The 21,100-nt window shown below is 39.6% G+C and overlaps 2 long non-coding RNA genes across 2 annotated transcripts in view; one reads left to right on the forward strand and one right to left on the reverse strand.

Moving 5' to 3' along the window:
* The window catches only part of LOC130608625 (uncharacterized), a 119,501-nt gene extending 105,740 nt beyond the window's left edge, over positions 1 to 13,761 (reverse strand). The window contains exons 1-3 of the long non-coding RNA XR_008974586.1: positions 12,914 to 13,761; positions 10,823 to 10,853; positions 9,012 to 9,159 (exon numbers count right to left, since the gene is read on the reverse strand). This is a non-coding gene — a long non-coding RNA (uncharacterized LOC130608625). The remainder of the gene's footprint in view (positions 1 to 9,011; positions 9,160 to 10,822; positions 10,854 to 12,913) is intronic.
* Positions 13,762 to 13,796: 35 nt separating this feature from the next.
* Positions 13,797 to 20,312, forward strand: LOC130608644 (uncharacterized). Its single transcript, XR_008974595.1, has 3 exons — positions 13,797 to 13,851; positions 19,441 to 19,585; positions 20,166 to 20,312. It is a non-coding gene; the product is annotated as an uncharacterized LOC130608644 (long non-coding RNA).
* The last annotated feature ends 788 nt before the right edge of the window (positions 20,313 to 21,100 follow it).

The raw sequence follows: 21,100 nt of genomic DNA on the forward strand, positions 1-21,100 counted from the left end.
GCCCATTCTATTAACCAAACTTTGCCAGGGATAAAGCTCTTTTTTAAACAGTTAGGAAAATAACCTCAACTCCTGAGAGGTTTTGGTCAAGAACATTCAAAGCAAAAGATTTCCAAAAGGCTTCACTCCGTAAGAAGCTTTTGGAAAAAGCGTTTTTACTATGACAGATTATCATATTGCATGTCAAAATAGTTATACACACTGAGAAAAATCAGTATTCCATTGAACCGGGCACTTTATATAGTTATTGTAAGGTTGCAATATCTTTTTGAGGAAAAGTAAGTATTTTTAAATTTGATCTTTCTTTTTTTTTCTACTCTAAGCAGCTACCCACATTTTAAAATTCTACAGCTCATTACCTCCAAACAAAGCACAACCGTATCAATACTTTAAGAGGAAAAAAAAAACCAAAACCAAAATAAATGCAACTGACATTGCCTTGACACTCTCTTTAGTGTTTAAATCCTGGACATAACAGAAAAGCAGTATTAGTACTGAAAAACACATGGTGAAAGGGGATGGACTTTGTATTATCGTTAGGAAACACACTAACTATAACTAGGTAACACAAGTGAGGAATATATGCATGCTAACCTGATAATAGTATTTTTCTTGGATAATGGATATGGTAGTTCTCCCTCCTTTCCCCTCTGCTTTCCGTTACGGCTAAAGCTAGTGGACTTTGGGAATTTCAAGTAAGAATAAAGGATACAGAATGTTTAGTTTCAGTAGTGCTGTAGTCAGAGTCACTTGCTGCTCATGTAATAGCTCTGCAGTTCACGTTTGGCTTCTCTTTGAATGCAGCTTTCCATTAAAAGGGCAACATGATTCAGGTGCTTGGCCACTTCTTTTGTTTAAAGAGCTTATTTTGCTGTATTACAGAATTCAATTTTAAATCTAAGAGTAGATTATGAGAAGTGTTTGTTTAAATAAAACAACTTCAAGAAAACCAAAAGGAAAGACAAAACGTTCTATTTGAAATGTCTCGAATGCAAAGAAAGCAAATTAAAAAGGGGGAAGAGAAAGAATTGAGATAAAATTTTGGTGTCTTGCACGAAAGAGAGTTACAGTATATCGGGCAAATCCATGTTATGGCACATAATCTGAAGGAGGAAAAAGAAGACTTGGAAGTCTGCAACAGTCTGAAAAAGTTGCATGCTCTCTTCTCTAGAAAGGAGAGTCTTGTACAGAAGGCAAATCTGTGTAGCAAATGCAGCAGCACCACCTCAGGCTCTCTGTCCAGCCCTGCCCTGTGCCTGGGAAAAGCCTTGGGAAATGGATGCTGTGGGCAAGGCAGAGGTGCTGTAGACCTCCTGCCTGTGAATTCCTCCCAGCCTTTGAGCAGGACTGAGCCACTTCCAGCATGTTTAAGCCTCCTGCTTCACAAGGGTGGACTGAACACGAGAGGTGCCCACAACTGAACATAAGACAGATCAAGAAGTACCTATAGGATGGCTTACTGCTTACTACTAGAACAGTCTAAAAGGAGTCAAGAAAGAGAAACACAACTGTAAACTAGCATTTCCAGGATTGTACCTTAAACCATTAGGAACATTGGGTGAACCCACCCTGTACTCCATTATGCCAATATGGTAGTCTTCCAGGGATTTACAGCAATATAAAACATGAGGGAGAGAAGGAAAAAAAAGAATAAAAAAATGAAGTTAGCCCAGAAATATCCAAGTCTGAGCACTAAAATTTGGTCATGCACATATTTACCTTGACCTTATTCATGTTGACAGCCACAGAAGCCTTGAAACATACTATCATAGCAATACTCATTTTTTTGTGATGGTAACATTATAAGCTCCCCCAACACACACTTATCTCTTGTGCTCAGTTCTAACCCTGCTGTGTTTTACACAACTTAGCTGTCATTGAAAATTATGAGCTTTTTTTTCTTTCTTAGAAGGAAGAAGTAGGAAAAAGCAGTTTTAACTGACTGTATGTGTTTACAGTTTAATTATTTTATGATCTATCATTGTATTTCACAGATTTTATTGTTGAGCAAAGAACGGCATATAGATAAAAAATAATAAACATCTTTCAGTGAAAGGTGATGGTTTTCTCTATACAACCCTTCCAGATAATTTATCTCTGCTTCCATGTTTATATATGTTCCCTGGCCACGACAACTAAAAATGAGCTGCATCGCATTCTGCCACCAGTTGCTTCTGAAAGAAGAAAAAAGTAAAATCAGCATTTTGAATAAAATTAGTGATAAATATGACAAAGTCCTAGCTCGCTTTGGCTTAGTACCCCATGCTTACAATGGTCAACTTCAGAGAGCTCTGCATTACATGCGTGTGCATTTACTTGGTGCAATACAAAGAAAACGTTATGAAAAAGGTGATGAATACAATCTTCTGGGACACAGCATCACATTTCTTTTAGGGACGAGAAATAACGCTGATTTTGAGACCTCAGAGGCCCAAGTTTATTGCTGTAACTACCATGAAGTTTCTCTCTTTCTTTTAAGAGAAACAAAGTCTAATTTTCACTAGTCTATGCTGCTTCATTTGGAAGAGTCCAGTGGGGAGAAAAAAAGAGAAGTTTAAAGTCTGAAAACAGTGAAACTGCATTGGCACAGGGGGGAAGACCTAAGCAATATATTTAGCTCAACGAGGGATTAAGTGCCATGGCCATTGATAATTAAAGAGCTAATATGTCCTCTTTGAAATAGTTTGACTTTTTCCTCCCGCGGTGGCTGCTGCACACTCGGAGGTTCGGGTGAGGCAAACCTGATACTCTGCCATTCTCTGCCAGCACGTGCCTAAATTAGTTCTCCATTTTGTGGTGGCCCTCTGAGAGCAATTCCCATTGAGAAGGGAACAAAGGCCGTGACCCCGGGGTCAGAGTGTAATGTAGGAAGCATGACCTCCCCTTTGTTCAGAACAGCACTGTTTACTCTGCCTAAGTAAAGATCACCAATACATTAACTAAAGAGGATTAAAAAGGTCATATCCCTAGGGATGGAGCTCAGGCAAGTGGCAACTCTCTTCAGTCACTAAATCATTTGACTTCCCCCTTAACCCCCCCTTCAAAATAGAGACACCTTAAGCTGCCAAGGCTCAATGGGACAATTATTTCCAGAGCAAAAGTCTGTACAAACTTCATGTGGCCTTCCTTCCAAAACCAGGTTAATTTCTGCACAGCTAGCCAGCTGGTTTAAGTTATTTTTAAAGTTACTGAAGCATTTTAAGTGAAAACTATCATCGCCTCAATGCAATTATTTTTGTCTTTTATATTTCCTTCAAAAAGTTCTGAGTTGATTTATAAAATTATTTGGGTCTTAAAATGGTTGTTTAAAAGTGTAATCTTTTGTAGCTATTATCAATGAGAATCTTAAAACATCCCGTAGTATGTGGATAGGCAGAAAAGTTGCCTGTAGCTGTTGGCAATTGCAAACTCCAGGGTGGTTCACTTGAAAAGAAGAAACCAAGGAAAATAAAGTGAAAATATGCTGCTTATGAGAATTCACATATGTCGATAGCTAGGCTTCATCAGGCTAAAGAAGCACTTCTTTTGGCTGTTAAGCTTTCTGTTATCAACTTTTTTATAGTATCTTAGAACACTATTATTAATCCGAAATATATTAACAGAAGCATCTCTTGAAACAGCAAAATGAACGCTGCATTGGTAACATATGGGAGGCAACATGGCCAATTAGATAGCATGCTGCATTGTCTCTTTTCCATTCTCCCCTCTAATCCACTGGCCTGCTGGATGATCCCAACCTTTGCTTTGTGCTTTGGTTCCCTCATCTGTGGCGGTATCACTCACTGGGATTGCAGATGTTACTATCAGCTACTCCGCCAGAATGGGAGAAAAAGAGCATGTGGAAAGGAGTGGTCTAGAATCAGATATTTCCCTTCTCTACCCTCAGGCAGAAGCACTTCTGATGAAGCTGAACATTGCTAGAGGTTCCAGAAGAAAATAATAGGAATAAGGCCTGGCAGGGGGTCCAGGCTGATCAAAGTCTTTGGCACTGGGAGCTCAGCACCACAGACAGACCCCACAGGGGCTAAATGCAGCTGAAATCAGTACTGGATCACCCATTATGCCAGCAACTTCAAAAGGAGAACAAGGAGTGCCAGACTCCAAAAACTAAGGTCCTCCAAAAACTAAGAGCAGCACAGTACTGCTGCTTGGATTGTATGGGGGAAGGGGTGAGAGCATGTCCTTCAGTTCTCAGATACTCTGTGCAAAATAGCTGTTTTTGAACCCACAATAATACATGCAGCTTTCTAGTCTCTCATAACATGAATTAATGCATGAAGTGTGGCAAGCTGGGGTCTCATTATACCCAGCCTGCATTCACACTGGTATGTTCTGCCCCTTTCCATCTTTTCTGTTTAGCCCTGCACCCTCACCCACAAGACAGGCTGAGGAAGGAAGATTCTTTGCACTCCTCTTCAAGACATTCAGTCACTTTCCCTGTTTGCAGGTTTCTTTATAGCAGGAACCTGTGCATTTAAAGTGTTTTTAAATGGATATGAACAGATAAAGGAAATCAAGAAACTAATAAAAGTAACATAACGTTTGCCTTATAATGTTCTGTTCGTGAAAAAAAAATCACTTCGTTCTTCACCCACCACTGCTGTTCCTTGCTCTTATAGTTTCAGATCTTTTCTCACCCCAGCAGGAAGAGAGGGAAACTTACTGTCATGAGGAAAACCAAAAGGAGAAAGCCTTCTTAGCATACACATCCCACTGGGAAGCACAGGGTTTAGCCCAGATGGCTCACAACAGATTCCAACATGGCCAAGTGTAAAGAAGAAACTTCCAAGCCATGTGTTTGAACCATGATGGGCAGTATTCCCACTGCAGGTAGGTGAAAGACTGGCACTCAAGACTCCCTTCTATGTTTTCTGACCTGTCCACTTCTGTGCCTGGAGAAACCACATAATACTGTTTCCAGTGATTGCTGTTCCCTGAAATCTAATATAAAAGTCTTGAGCTTTCTATTATATACCAGGAGTTGAAAAAATAACGGTAGAGTCAGAAAGCCTTGACAGACAACAAAGTTAGAAAAGCTTGTGGCCAGAGCAAAACAAGTACATAGTGAAAGAAAAAGATGTATAGCAGGTATTTAAAGTAAACTACCTGGAAATACAGTACCATATTGCCACATCGTATGTTTAATGTTTACCAGATCTTCCCATTGACTTCAATGGGAACACTTGGCTTTTATGCATGAAAGATTATGCAGGCATAGCATAACCACCACAAAAAAAAAGACCCAAACCCAAAATAAAACAAAGGGTAACAAAATCTCTAGCCGCAGAAGAAGTAAGTGGACAAGGGCAATGTGAGTAGTGAGCAAAGCTTTGTAATAGGTTGAGGCAGAGAGGTCTGCTTTTCAAAAAACAAAAGCACTGAACTGAAAGAACTAGAACAAAGAATTTACTTAGAAAGTAATACTTAAAAATGGAGATTAGGAGCATAAGGACTGAACCAAAGACATAAGGACAATTTACTGACATACATTAGAAGCAAGAAAACTGCACAACAGTTGTCTGGCAAGTTTGAAATAGTACTGGGAAACAAAGGGAGTGAATAAAGAGGAGGCAAAACACTGCAGAAAAGATAACAGCTGATTATGACTTTGAGATATTTAGTGATGCAAAAAAAGTAAACTCACCCTTTCTCACCCTGTATGGCTATACTAGCATTTCTTGTTAGCTGTGGTCTTGATCTGAGGTATTTAAAAAAACAAAAGGGCAAAACCAAAGCTGTACACCCACTACTTCTTCCAGTTCAAACTCAACATTATACCTCCTAGTCTTTCATTTTCCAGTTCTCTTTAACCTTCATACCAGCCAAGAGCACCGTCCCTCCAAGATGGTAAAACCCACACTCTAACAAGTTACAGAAATAAGGTGCCCCTTTCTTGATCAGAAAACCAGAAAAAACATGACTTTGTAACACAAAATTCTTGCATAGTCCATTTTTCGAGCAGGTGGAGCAATACTGAACTTACCTCAACTTCCTGGATACAGCTCTTTTTCTCCTGATACCCAGAAATACAGACTGACCCAAAGGCATTTTTCATCTTAGAAAGAAGTTATTTGCATTAATATAGGTGGAAAAACCTATGATGTTCAAGTGATCAAATTCTCTTCTCTTTTCCCTCCAGACAGCAAAGCCCATTAATCAATTCTTTTGCAAGTAAAGGGTGAAGGAGCAGCAGATACCAGAACAGAAAGTGCTAAAATAACTGGGTAAATTAAAAGGCAAGCCATTCTCAGGACTAGATACATACACTGGAGTCTGAAGTAGCTCAAAGTTGGAGGCAGGGTTTCCAACAAAAATATGCACTCTCCTATCAGGAATGAAAGGGTAGCATTCCTTAAAAAAAAGCCACAAATGATGATCTAGATTACATGCCAATGAATTTTAGCATTTGGTAAACTGTCTGCAAGGCTACTTTTGAAAGATTATAACTTTCATGCCTAAGCAAAGATTACATAATGAGAGAAAAAACAACATTGCTAACATAATGAAAAATATGTCTTTCCTAGGAGTGCTTCTGCACAAGAAATTATTATGTATTTGGCCTTTCAGAAGGGCTTTGATAGTGTGTCTCATAAAGACCATAAAGAAAACAAAGCAATCATGACTGAAAGTTGGAGTCATGATTAAAAATGAGCTAAGAAGCCAAAGGTAAAATGTAGGAATAAAAAGACATTTTAAGAAGAAGAAAGGTTAATAGTTGTTGCATGAAGAAGCGACACTGGTACCAGCTTTTAACTTTAGTTAGCACTCTGGGAAGATCAGCTGTAAAACAGAATGGCAAAACTGACAACTGACAGGAGTGGTTTTGGGTTACTGAAGGGTTTAGTAAAGTTGAGTGGATGTGAAACACGGAAAATATGTTTTTCATAATTGCTAAGGAAATCATACTGCAACATTCTTGACAAAGAGAAAAGAACCGGGTGCCATCATACCAGGTTGACAAAAGCTTTTATGTACATGAAACAGTGTCAAATAAGCCAAGTTTCACGATGCACACAAAAAAGCATGGAATACTGTATTGAAAATATTACCCTTCTAATATATGCCTGCCAGGGAAATAACTTCATGGAGAATGCCATCTACAGTTCTTTTTACCTTACCTCATTTAAGCTACAGAAGTAACAGAAGTGCAATGGCAGATGACTAAAATGATTTGATTTACAAAAAGACTGCCATATATGAAGACATAAAGCTATTAAACTCTTCATGTTAGTGAGCACATGAGCAACAGCATAAACAACAGATACACACTTTGAAAGTCAGGAATTGTAGCCTGACTTTCTCACCTACTTCCAGTCTTCCAGAATGGGAGATCATTCAGTTAAATTAAATAAGAAGTAAATTCAAACTACGGAAATAAATTATTTTACAAAGTGCAGGCTGAGAATGTGAAAATCAGCACCACAATCAGTCGTTAAGGGACATCAGTGGGACTCTGAAAAAATACAGTTCTATTCATGGCCTAGAAAAATATAGTGTTAAATGGGATTTTTTGCTGGAAAGACCATAAAGACCTTTGTGCAACGCCACGATAAAGCCATGGGCCAAGGGATCTAGCTGGCCCACTTTCTGACAAGGAGAGGGTATTCCAAAAGGATCAAATGTTGGTTGTCTTCACTCTCCATTCTCTTACCAATCACCCTATTGTAGGAACTGTCAGGGTAGACTTAGCATTAATTAGACTGTGGATCTGATCCAATGCAGTAATTTCTACTTTTGTTTCCTATGGCCAAAAGCAATGGCAAAAAAAAAAAAATAGACAAGTTCACTGTTAAAGAGAGATTATTCATCCTCTGAGCTAGCTACTGTGTGCCTGGTAACAATGCCATCAATGCATTGCTCAAACTTCACAAAAATACTTCAACACACGTACGTTTACTTTGCCACCTGCTCCTCCCCTCACCACAAATAATCAGCAAGAGCCTAAATTATAAGACATTGTTTTACTATACATGTTTCCTTGTTTGTTTTATTATCTTTTTCCCCATCCACACATAATTATTTGCAAAAAACATTTAATAATTACAAGACATTCCAAGATGTGTGTCAGATCCTGGGATACTGCCACTCGCATGGTGGTTTGCTACACTTAGCCTTCAGTCTTGTGGCTAACAATTCACCCAAGCTGTGAAAAAGCCTCACCACAAGCCACACACTGCTGCTCTTCAAAGGAAAACAAGGATACGTAATTAAGAGATGATGAGCTCAAATTCAAGACAAGAGATGTGGGAGCAGATTCTGCAACCACACCTTTGAGTGGTTATGCTATTGAAGAAGTTTCTTCAGCTCCATCTTCATGGCATCATTAAGAGTCACACATTTTCAAAATACATTTGCTGCACAACATTTGCAGCAGCAGAGACAAAAAATGAGTGATAAAACCATGCCACTGCAGAAAAATTGCTTTTACATCAATTACACAGGACACAAATGGTAAATAAGAATTATTAACAAACAGCCCTTGTAACAAGTGTGGAGTATGTCTTTAGAAATATAATAAACTGGAAACACTGTCAAAGTCCCATTGCACAGGAATTGTTACCTGAAAATAATCTCAAAGTCTCATTCCAAACTTTTGTGATCCTGTAATTGCCATCATAATATAAAGAACTATAGACAAAATTATCTGTATGTATATGTGCCAGCTCAGGGGCTAATGGTGCAGCATACTGCTGCATGGAAATAAAAATTAAAATGGGTACAGACATATTCTAGAGTCTACCAGATCGGTCCCTTGTCAGATATCCAGAATAAACAACACATCAAACCACCTTCCTCATTACTCTATAAAAGTTCAAACTAGTTTTTGTTGGGTTTTGTCATGACTAGTGAAAGAATTGAGAAATCCGGGACAAAACAAGATGCGAATAAAGCTACCAAACTCAGGTGAGGACAACTGACATTCCTTCAGAAATATGCATTAAGAAATAAAACGATTGTGTGCTTTCTTGATTTCTGATTTAAAAAAAAAGTGTAAATAAATTCTGTTTTACCTGGAAGAAGCCTCACTTTGTCACGACGAAGGACCGCGTCTTCATAAGTTAGTGCCCGTTTGCAGGGCCAGATACTCTGAGCAGCAGCCACACCCTCCTCTTCCTCATTTTTTTCCACTGACCATGGAATAACTTTCTAAGCCAGGCCCTGGAAAGAAAAAAAAACCAAAACACAAACCCAACACATTTTTAACGGACACCAGATACCACATTGATGATTTAATTAGGCAGATTAGAAACAAATCAATATATCTGTGCACATACATTTGCATTTTCTGTTTCATTTGAAACAAATTTGGTAGGCCCGATTTGGCTCTCTGTTCCTATCACAGGAAACAGAATTAGTGTTCTATGCTGACAGCAGAATCAAGCCCTCTATCTCTTTTCAGAATTTAATGTAACATGTTTTCTATTGGTAACGGAAATATTCTCAAATCAGAGGCTTTTCAGAGTATCTCCAGGCAAGCCTATGTATTTTGTAATAGCAACAGACAAGCTTAGAAAGACCTTCCAGAGGTTGACTCTTCAGCCTGTTCTGTGGATTTGAAACTATATTCAATGGATTTGAAACTCAGGCAAATCTGTTAATTCTGACTTTATTTAAAAAATAATAAAATTTTTTTTAAATAGTATTTGAGTAAAACTTTCCTGTGTTATGCATCACTTATAAACTCACCCAGGTTATCATATTATTTGAATCACAGTATCTTTACCATAGTTAACAATGATACTGCATAGCAAGTATCACCCAACATGTCCTTACTCTTATTATATCTCATGCAATTTATTTTATCAGTAATTCAGCAGTGCACAGAACTACTTGGAAATTGATTGTTGCTATAAACAGTTTTGCATATTGTATCATCTGCTGGCTTTAATCCATTAGTTAATTGACACTGTAATTGCACTACATTTCATATTCTATTTAACCAGAGAATATTTAATATGAATACAAAGTGATAAAAGCAAGTTTTTCCAGAATCATAAAAAAAACACCCACTTATTTTCAAATAAGCAGCTCCAGCATTCAACAACAAAGAAAAAATACAGTATTTAGGGTTCAGCAGCTTAAGCTTTTTTTTTTTTTTTACAAACAACTGCACAATTATTGTTCAGCTATCAGTAGGGCTGTGAAATTAGTATTAAAATAAGCTGCTTGTTTATGTAAATGTAAAACTAAATATGTAACCTGAATCCACAGCTCCATGCTATTGTGTCTGCTGAAAGAGCAAACCAGTATTAAAATAAAAATGTTAATGGTATAGAAATGTGTGTTAGGGGATAGCACATCTTACAGGTAGCATATTAAATAACGCAAGTCTAAAATTTGTAATCCCAGCACCTACGACATATTTATTAGTGTACAATTCCATACCCACAGAAGAACATTTTTATAAACAAATGATACACTTTTCTATGACTAAAGATTGTTCAGTTTCATATAGTCCTACGTATAGTTCGTATAGTCCCAACAGGCTTCCAATATACAGTATTGAAATCTCAAGGCCTGCATAATGCTGCATTTTGCACAACAGTAAAAACCAATTAACTTACAGAATGATATTAGTACTACAGTATTTGTAGACATGTTTATTCAAGCAGAAATCTTTCTTCTCTGAACTGCAGAATATTAGGTGATACGTGCACCTCTCATCATACTCGAGTGCTCCCAAACACAGCAGCACTGACTTTTAAATCCAGATCTCCAAAGTAGGGAATAATGTTAGCACATTAGTATTTTACTGGTCTATAAAGATTCACCCTGCAAAATCCTCCCATCCACCTATTCCAGATAAGAAAAGCACACTTACTCAGGACTGCATTCATATTTACGAAGGTGCTCTGCGAGAAAAGGAGCAAACAGAAATCCAAGGGTTAACAGAAGGAGAAAAACAAAACAAAACAAAACAACAAACCACACCACCAATATCCCCAGCCATACTGAGACCTTGCAAGAAAAGGAAAATGTTCATCACATAACAGCCTAACAAAATCAAACAGAGAATTTAGTGTCTCTGTATTGCCTGGATACCAGTTTGGGATTTAGGCAGCCTTGGATTACTTGAAAATCTAGCCCACAGTTCCTGCACTGTTTTCTACCAATACCAAATCCAAACTGTGACTAAACACCTCATTATGCTTCTCTGGCACTGCCTGAAGCAACCATATTGTATAATTTTATGTGGCACCTGAAAGCGGAGGGAAAAAAACAGCTATTTTTTGTACCAAACGGTAATGAAATGGCAAACGGCAAGTTCTGAGCAAAACCTTGCATGATCCCTATATGCTCCCCCTCCCGCCCTTTTCTTTCTGTGGTAAGCAACAGGTGACAAAATACAGCCCTCAATCTTCAACTTTAACAATGAGAAAATACACTTAATCTGCAAGACACAGATAATATACCGGGGGGGGGGTGTGTTTGTGTGTTTGTGTGTGTGCACTTAATTAAAATTGAATGAAGAGGTCTAACCGGGCCTCTCCAATTGGCTTCAGAAAGTAAATGCCTTTCTTAACATTAATTTGTAAATGTTTCATTAAAAGAAGATACAGCCCTCCCAGTTACAAATAATAACCAGTGGCTTTAGGTAACAATGTAATATTGACAGACCTTAAAACAGAAAAGCCAAACTGCATTTTCAAAGAAACTGCCTGCCTTAGATACTCCACTACAATCTCTTTTTCCTATAATTTGCTAATTGATCTTAAATACGTAGGTGAATTATGAGGCAACAACCTCCAATTTTCCCACCTCTTACTCGAGACAGACATTATACTCTGATTTATGAATATCTGAAATATTTAATTTGCTGTTCGTGGCACTTCAACAGTTAATCTAATTTCTGAGAAGTAAGAATCCCACATTAAAGATACCTTCTATTTCCTCCTTTAAGCTTCACCACTTCAAAAGCATTTTTCCTATCTATTATTATTTAGAAACAGTCTTCCTCTGTGCACTGGACATACTACTGTAGTTCAGGAGACTGTGTATCAGCGACACGATTCCTTTGCCAGTCCCCATGCTCCTTATTAAATAATTTTACTCCAATATGTACATACACATCAAGTATAAAGAAACTGCTGCTTTCAGGTACATCTCACACACTTCCACTGCAAGCTTTAGAAAAGAAAAATCACAATGCTACAAAAAATATCACCGTCTATTTCTTGAGCATTATATTGCTCACACTGCATTTGTAAAGCAGTAGCGCACTGTGCTGTAGCGGTACACCTGTGTCTCTTCTAGCAACCCATTACAATTGGCTAAAAACCTTTGATTCTGTTAATACCCATTTCTCAATTCGCAAATAAAAGGAATCTTTCTCTAAAAGACCCTGTTTCCTGAAATATTTAAATGCTAAAAAAATACATTAGTTTTCTATTTGGAAGGTTTGGCAATTTCCTCCTTCCTCCCTTTGCAAACATAAAGCTTTGCAGCACCAGCGAAGAGTACCCAGTTCAGCAGATGGTTAAAATTCTGCATCATTTTTAATAGCCTTAAGAGAAAGCACTGCCTTTTTTTCGGGGGAGGGGGGGTGTGGAGGAGAGGAAAAAAAGCTGAGAACAGCAATTTGCAGCTCTTTTTTTTTCCTTGACAGCAGCTAGCCACGCCTCAGTCTGGCCCTTCCTCCAACCTCTGCTAACCTAAAAACCAGCGCCAACCTGGCAGCACGCCATATATTCAAAAGTAAACATTATTCTCCTGCCATTTTTCGGTGGCGTCTATCATATCCCGATCTTCTTTATTCCCCCACCCCCCCACCCCCCCCTTCATTCCCCCCTCACCGTAGCTGAAATCCCTGCCTTTGCCCCGGTTTGTTTCACTTTGCAACTCCATCAAGACATCAAAGTCACACTCTTACCTAACAAGGCAAACTTGCAAAAACGCGTTACAGGGATTTTACCTTCACCCAGTGAAGCTGCGGACTATTTTGGAGCGGGAAAAACCAAAGTCAGGCGTATCTTTAGGTGCTGCTGTCCCACAGCACTGGAGGGTACGCTCTTCTCCATCACTACAGGCACGGTCTCCTCTTGACACCATGCACACGCTTCTCTCAGAGCCTGTCGCTCCCGTCACAGAGCTGCCTTCGGCTTCCACAGCTTTCCCAATTTCTTATTTTAATTGCTACGGGAGCGTTTAAGACGATAAATCGGATCGACAAGCAGCCGTAAGGAGGCACGCACAGCACTGCACCTGACTCTTTGTTATCCCTCACCATCCATCCCCATTCCCTGTCCCTTCCGCTCCTCGCTTCCTCCTCCCACCTTGGTCTGCTCCTCATTTATAAAGGCTCTAAAATAATATATAAAGCCAAACAAACCCAGGCTAATTAAACTAGTTGCCCGTTACTGGTTGTTACCTAGCCGTACACTGCATTGCATGGACAGTTGACATACCGGCAGAAAAAGATGAAAAGAGGGGGTTATGAAAAAAAACAAATAGAGGGGGATGCTGCCGCTTGAATCCTCCGAGCCATCCCCTCCGGCTAAGAGCCGGTACTACGGAGGAGAGGAGAGGCGAGGGGAGCCGCTCCTCCCCGCTCCATCCCGCCACGGGCCGGGGAGCGGAGACTAAACATCGGCCATGTTGTGTCCACGCCGCCTCCTCCTGCCCAGTCTTATCGGGTGAAGAAGGAACTGGCGGCTTGCCAAGCCGCCGGTCGCCAGGCCGGTGTCAGGCGAGGGCAAAGTTTATTGTTCAGCGGCGGCGTTTGTATCTCGTGAGGTGGTGGTGCCCTGTTATTTCTTATTTATTTTCCCTTGTGTCGTCGTCCTTCCCCCCCCCCATCTCAGCCTGTCAGCGACCGGGTCCGACGGCTGAGGAGCGCCCGCGCGGCAGCAGGTAGCACCGGCTTCGCCCCTCACCCCGCAGCCTTCTCTCCTTTTTCCTCCTCCTCTCCCCCCCCCAGCTTCATTCTCTCTAGGCACCGTGAAGTACAAATAACGCGGCGAGCTTTAGCCAAAACAGGCATGTGCGCGGAGCCGGGCGAACAAAAGCCTTTATTTATGTATTTGAGCCCGCGCACGGCCGAGGAGGAGCCTTTGTGCGCTCGGGCTTCACGCACATCAGAAGGGAGGCGCCGCGCTGCGTTCCGCGGGCTGGACGCGGCCCGTCTGTGAACGCCGCGGGACGGCCGCGGGGCTCATTAATAATTGCGAACGGTTCGCCATCTCCATATTTAAATCGCGAAGCGGCGGATGATTAATTAAGGGGGGGGGGGGGGGGGGGGGAGAGAGAGGAAAAATAACCCCACAAGGCGCAGGAGGCAAGGCCCGCCCGCGTTAACTCCTTCCCGCCCGGGCGGCACGGTGAGGGGCGCGCAGGCCGCCCTCAACACCCTACCCCCGCCTCGGCCGCGGCCTGGGAACTCGCGGGGAATATTAATTCCGCTATTTTTGTGTGGTTGAGCGACCACGTGAGGTTCTGAATAGCCTTGAACTAATGAGGAGAATTCGCCGCAGATCCACTTGTCATTAGGCTTTTCATCGGGGAGAAAAGGGGGAGAAATACAATTAAAAAATGGTTTATGAATTTTAGCGCGGTTGTAAATGGGCGTATTTTATTTCAGTGAGGTTAAAGGAATATTTACAAAGTTACTTCTACAAAGAAATGCTGCAATTAAAATCCAGTAAAATGTGTAATTTAAACTCATTGGAGCGCTCCGAACTAAGGAAATACTTCACGGCGAAACGCTGTGATTAGCTTGTATGCAGGATCCCAGATCCTCAGACATAAATGAGGATGAGTAATAAGGATGCTGTATACAGTAATCAAAATATTTAATGATAATTTATCAGCGAGCTTAAACTTCAGATTATTCTGTTTCCCCAAGCACTTGGTTTTCAGATCTAAGTGTAACAGATGCCAGATTTTTATTAATTTTTTATTATTTTTTATTATTTTTATTCCTCGAAGAGGCAGGCTGTATTTCTGACCTTCCTGCTGCCACCCCTGCGCCTGCCCTTGCCTCTTATTCACTGCCCCATGCTTGGCATCTTAACTGTTTGATTTTTGCAATCTCTCCATACTCTGATGTCCAGTTATTCCAGAATCTCACCTGTAACTGTTTAGTGGTTTATCCCCATTTAACCTTTAATTTCCTTGGTTAATGTTTAGTCCTGCACAGCAGGCAAGTACTTAATTTGGCTGGAGGGTTTGCAAAATAGATGAACTGTGCGCCAAACTGAAGCCATCTTCTTTTGTTAAGCCAAGGACGTATTTATATGACTTACTAAGAGCCTTTGCAGAATATAAATCGTGGCTATTACTTGCCAGGTGGCTCCAATTATTCCACTGGAATAATCTCTCCAGGGAAGTGATGGATTCCCCAACACTGTACATTCTAGGCTTTGGCTGGACAGGGTGCTGGGGCATCTAGTCTAGGCCATGCTTTGCTTAGAAGGGTTGGACCAGATGATCCTTGAGGTCCCTTCCAACCTGATAGTGTATGATTCTATGATTCAAACAACCTGAGTTTATCCAGGCATGATTGGATGGAATGAAGTATTGGATGGAGCTAGTTACGCTTCATCTTCTTCGTATGGTCAGTTTGCAACTCGGTACCAAGTTTGTCCTGAGAAGCTGTAATCCCATTGATATTATTCAGCATATAAATTAACATTCTAACAAAGATGAAAGGGAGAGGCTACAAAGTGAAACAAATGCACCTATAAGGCCCCAGTTTAGGACCCTAATCCACAGATGATTGGTATTAGAAAGAAATTTTCCCCTTCTACATATTCATAAATGCATGCCTAGTGAAGACCTGAACTACTTCTAATGCATTTGGTAACTGCTCCAACAATAGGAGAGAGGTGAGATACCAGTGGTCTGATCAGGGATGGCAAATTTTTATGTTTTCTTCCTGCTAACAACATTCTGTGAAAGTTGTTACTGGGTGTAATCTGTTTATCCTTGTAATACCTGAAGCCACACTGAGCAGCTTACCAAAATCTGTAACTACCACTACCAAGAACATTTTCTTCCCGTTTGCAGATCAGAATAAAGTATATTCTGCTGTGCAATATGAAGAGCAACTTGCTATACCCAAATGTTTTGCATTTGAGTTGGCATCCAAAAGTAAACAATCAAACACAATGCATGCTGAGAAAATCCTAGCCTTTAGATTTAGACTTAGGAAGGCAGGGCCAAACTATTGAGATAGGTATTTGGTTTTAGAGGCTACAGAATTCTTTGGAGGACATAATCTTTTAGCTATAAAAATGTTGATAAATACTTGGTCTGAAATGAACAAAAAGCTTGCAATTCTTTCTTAGGAAGTTTGCTAAATGTAGTCACAAGAGTAAATACCAAATATTTTGTTACAGCAAGTGAAACGCTTCATATACCAAAATGTTCTCTGCTCTCAGTGTCCATGTATATTTACTAGTTTTCTCCTGTTTAAAGTAGCATGATACTGTTGCAGCTAATATTAACTAAATAGTTAAAGACGCATGGATAAAACATCAGTAAGACTTTAATTTCTTATTTCTAAAGTAATTTTCAGACCATGTAAAAATGTGTTTTTAAAAGAATTAAAGGTATACTGAGGGTGTTAAAACTGGAAAAGTCAGTAACAATTTTAGTAAGTTTTTTCTCATTTCATACATATATGTTCAATTACAGACTTCTCAGTATTATGAAGCTTATATGGGAACTGGCTAGTGATTCCAAACCGAACATGCTGGCTTAAAATGATTTCTGTGCTTTGTAGTTGAAAGGAGTATAGGGAAGCTGCACAGTCTTCTCTTATTAAATTCTAATGGAAAAAATACTCCCTTAAAAAATCTTCACTACATTATTAAATGATCCAAAAATATGATAGGTGGGGCTAGCTAGCACAACTGCCAACCGTTATGATTGCCACATACCTCCTGTTACAAGACTGCATTTTCAGTTGCTTAAAGACTTTGCTAAACCTAAACTGTTTGGCTGAAAATTTCCCTCACCAGGTGTGTGCCTCAGGGATAACTTATTTGAAAATCTGCAGCCAAACAGCTTAGACCTTTCCAAGAACAAGCCTACCCAAGCATCGATTGTTGGGTCCATGCTGGCAAATTACAGAAACCTTTTCTTTGAGAAGCTCCTGCACCGTCGTGTTTGGGTAGAGATTAGGATGGAAGGTAACCTGTTAAGGAAGTAAATTTTGCTGCCTCACTCCAGCCAGGCTTTAAGCATTTGAAAGCTTTGTGTATATTTGCTAGGCCCTTGCTGAAGTTCAATAGGAAAAATTCTCAAATATCCCACCACTTTCACTAAACGTGCTGTTTCCTCAGAGCTGTCCAGGTTGATGAGACGGTACATAAGCCTACCACATGTTCTGCACTGGAACTGTATAATTCAACCCTGTAATGGCTGAACTAGGCTCAATCAGAAGAACCGATCCAGGTACCACAAAGCAAGCATTTTTGGCTTTTCTTACTTCTCCTGCTTGCATCCAGACAGTCTAGTGGAAGTTGTTTGGTTTCAGCATGGAAGAATTAATGATATCAGACCAAAATAGAATAAAAAGAAGGGTGAAGGAAGCAGGTTGGGTGCAGAAGATGGGAGCAGGCTCTCAGTCTGAGCAGGCAAGCTAAAACTATTTTCCAAAAGAAATTGGACTTCTTGGCTGGGGAAGCAAATGGGAGCAGGCAGAATAAAAGGCAGTGCTTAGAAGCCAGGATGTTGTCAAGAGAAAAGAGGGAATCACCAACAACTCTGTGTTGTTTCTCTATAGATGTGCTTTAAATAGGCAATTATCTGCTTATTGCCATCAGTTGGCCCAAGTAGCTGGGCACTATGGGGCAGCTCAGAATATTCCAATCCTTCTAATGACTCATTTGGATGTTACTAGACTGCTACAAGATAATATCTCTGTAGATACAATTTGCTTTTAAACTCCCCCATCCTACAAAAAATGACATACACAAGCACGTGCCCTCACACACACACACAGATATGCATACGTGTTTTAAAACAACTGTTAATCTTGTTCACACAGGATTAAGGAGTATAGAATCAAGAAAAAAAAAAAAAAGAGGAGTAAAATCTACTGTGCAGCAGCATTTCTACTATACGGCCCTTGCATGATACAGTTCTCCCTCACAAGCCTGGATGCCGTGTTTCGTGCTGGGTCACAGCTTCAGTAAGTGAATGGAACAAAACAATGCCAATATTACCAGCTACTCTATTTTGTATTCTCCCCTATGAACAAGGTGCAGCCCCATGTTTTACTTACTGGATGTGTCTCAAACTACCCACCGGCACCTGAATTACAAGGTTTTCCTGTGGCAGTTCTTACCATTGTAGTCCTTGAATGCTTCTCAGAGATCCACTAATTGATCTTAATGGAAATTCTGTGAACTAAGGAGAGATACTACCCACATCTCACAGTAAGAATCTGGCACAAGTAGCCCCTCTATTCTGGAAGCCCAAACTGAGAGATGAAGAACTTGGCTTTTCAAGTTATTTGGCTTTTATAAAGTACCACATACATACATTGGCACTGCTTGTTGAAAGCACCTTTCCCCTAGATTTCACTGGCAGTGTCAAATGCTTGCCATAGTTCACAACCAAATAAGAATACAAGGAACCAAAATTAACAGACTTATAATTTGAGAGTGTTAAAAAACAAAAGTAGAATACTTGATCTAATGTGTTTCTGCCAAATCCACACACCTCCTTCTTTACAAGGCAAAGTTTTAAAGCAAGTACTACCATGCGTTAGGGGGTTATGTAACATTTCCCATTACCCCAGTTCAATAAAACTTGTTTTCTCAGCATTACGGTGTTGGAACACAATATAAAATAAGTTTTAAAAACTATTTTCTATCCTTTAATATCTTTTTTTTAAGCAAATATTAAGATTTGGGGGAGGAGTGACTCATAAGTTGCGGAGTTGGCAATACAAGTAATGCCTTAGGGGGAGGTGTAATGGGTTGCTGAGCCTTTCCTTTTTTGTGTTTGAGTGAATTGCAGTACACATGGGTTATGATTCACGGTTGCTGTAACTGATGACTGCTCAGTGGTCCACATGGACTGACTCAGGTGTTCTGAACCAAGGGCAAATACTCACAGCACCAAGTGCCCACAAATAATATTTGCCAGGCCAAAAAGACATCAACTTCCCTCCTTATTTTGCGCAAAAAGAAGATTGGAAGAGTACAGAGAATGCACATTTCTTTTCCATTAATAGAAGTGGGAGGATGCATGGTCAGAGCAGCCAGGGGAAGACCATAGTGCTCTTACTGGAAAGTCTGCTGATATCGGAGTTTGTGGTTATTTTTTATGACTATTATTCCAGCAGCACTTTGCTCAATTTGTTCTGCATCTTCTCAGTTTTCATTCTTTTTTCTTGAATATTTTAAGCATTTTGAAGAGTGCCTAGAGCTGAAAATCGTTACTCAAAGAAACCTGTATGAACATGAATGCCAACGTTAACTTTTACAGGCATCTTTGAAACACTCTGCTTGCAGTACTGCTTTAACCTAGCTATGGAAGCAAAATTCAAAATGGGACAAATCCAAAAATCATGGAAAACATGAGTTGTGAAGTTAAATGTGAGAGCATTTGAAAAGAAAAATGTGTTTTCAAGGTGAGTGATTTTGTAAGAACTCATTGCAAAGAGATCTAACCGTCTTGATAGCAACAGGAAACCTTGAGCACCAAAAGACAGGCTGGGTCTTTGGAAGAATAAGCTTCTACATCATAATAATAATCATCCATAGCATAAAGATGCAGACAGCAAAGATCTTTGAACTGAAGTGTGGTCAGATGACAGTTTCCAATAGGAGACATGGTATGCTTTAGGGAAGCAGCAAACAGTTGCCTAAGGATATGCTAGATTTAAATTACTCTCCAAGCATGACGACAATAGGCAAAATATTGGTAACATGATTTCCGGTAGAAGGAGCAGCATCTTCTCAATGGAATAGTAATGACCATTTGGGGTGAAATGTTCTTAGTACGGTGCTATAGTGTGAAAACAACCTTGCTCAGGGCAAGCTTGACCAAGGCTGAAGAAATTACTCCTAGAAACAATTCAAATAGTCCAAACAGAATTTTTAAAGAACTGAAGCATAATTTTGAAGGCACTCTTCTGATCTATGATCTGGATAAATGAAAATTCATGTTCTTCCTTACAAATTAGTTTGCTCATTCTTGTTGTATGCTAGGACTTCTCTACAACTTCTCAAAAAATCCACTCACATTCTGGAATCCTAGATGATCTACATGGAAGAAAAGTCCCAAACTAACTTGAATTGTTGGCTAGTCTGTGAACATTTTCAATGAAAATATCCTCAAACCGCTTGCATTTGAGAGCAGCTCTTCCATTTACTTATGGAATGTTACAGAGCATTTCTTACAGAAAGGTTACTTTTGATTTTTAAAAATGTTTCTTTGGAAAAGGTACAACTTACCTCACTGCACTCTCATAACTGGGGAAAATTAATCTGGTCTAATGAAGAAAAAATAGGAAAACTAGGAGTTAAAGTTGCTATGCTTACCATACTCACTATTAATTTGGAAAGGTAAAAAGGCAAGTGAAAAAAAAGTGCGTAAGAGATGAGAAAGTACTGGGGCTTCCTTCTTAATGTGGTTCCGCAGCACTCAACTGTGGTTTATACTCAGAGTACAAGTGCAACATATTCTGGAGCAAGACATACACTCCTGGGAAGTAAGGCTGATACCTAAGTAGAAAAACAGTGGAAGAAATGGAAAAAAAAAACCCAAACCCAAACAGTCCTCTGTTCAATGAATTGAAAAAGTCAAAATCAACCAACCAGGAATTTAAGGCAATCTAGTTAAGTGCTATTTCCTAGCTTGTGTTTCTTTTTCTCACAGAGTTCAGTGTTATTGAAACACTGCTTTTTGTTTATGAATTTACTTCTAGCATAGGACTGCTTGACAAGCAATGTTTATGCATTTTGTCATATGTCATTAGTTTCTTTCACATTAACTATGCGTGCTGACACAAAAAGATACTTCCACTTTTTTAGTCTAAATAGATTAATTTTGGAATTCTTTTAAAATAAAATAGATAATGAAAAATGGGGTGGAGTAATGCAATCAATGTGAATTCAATTGCATTTTTAAGCATATTCTGACA

This window comes from Pezoporus wallicus, unplaced genomic scaffold (genome assembly GCF_028554395.1).
Source record: "Pezoporus wallicus isolate ANWC-B61680 ecotype Strahan unplaced genomic scaffold, APGP_CSIRO_Pwel_v1 scaffold_3294, whole genome shotgun sequence".
Lineage (NCBI taxonomy): Eukaryota > Metazoa > Chordata > Aves > Psittaciformes > Psittacidae > Pezoporus > Pezoporus wallicus.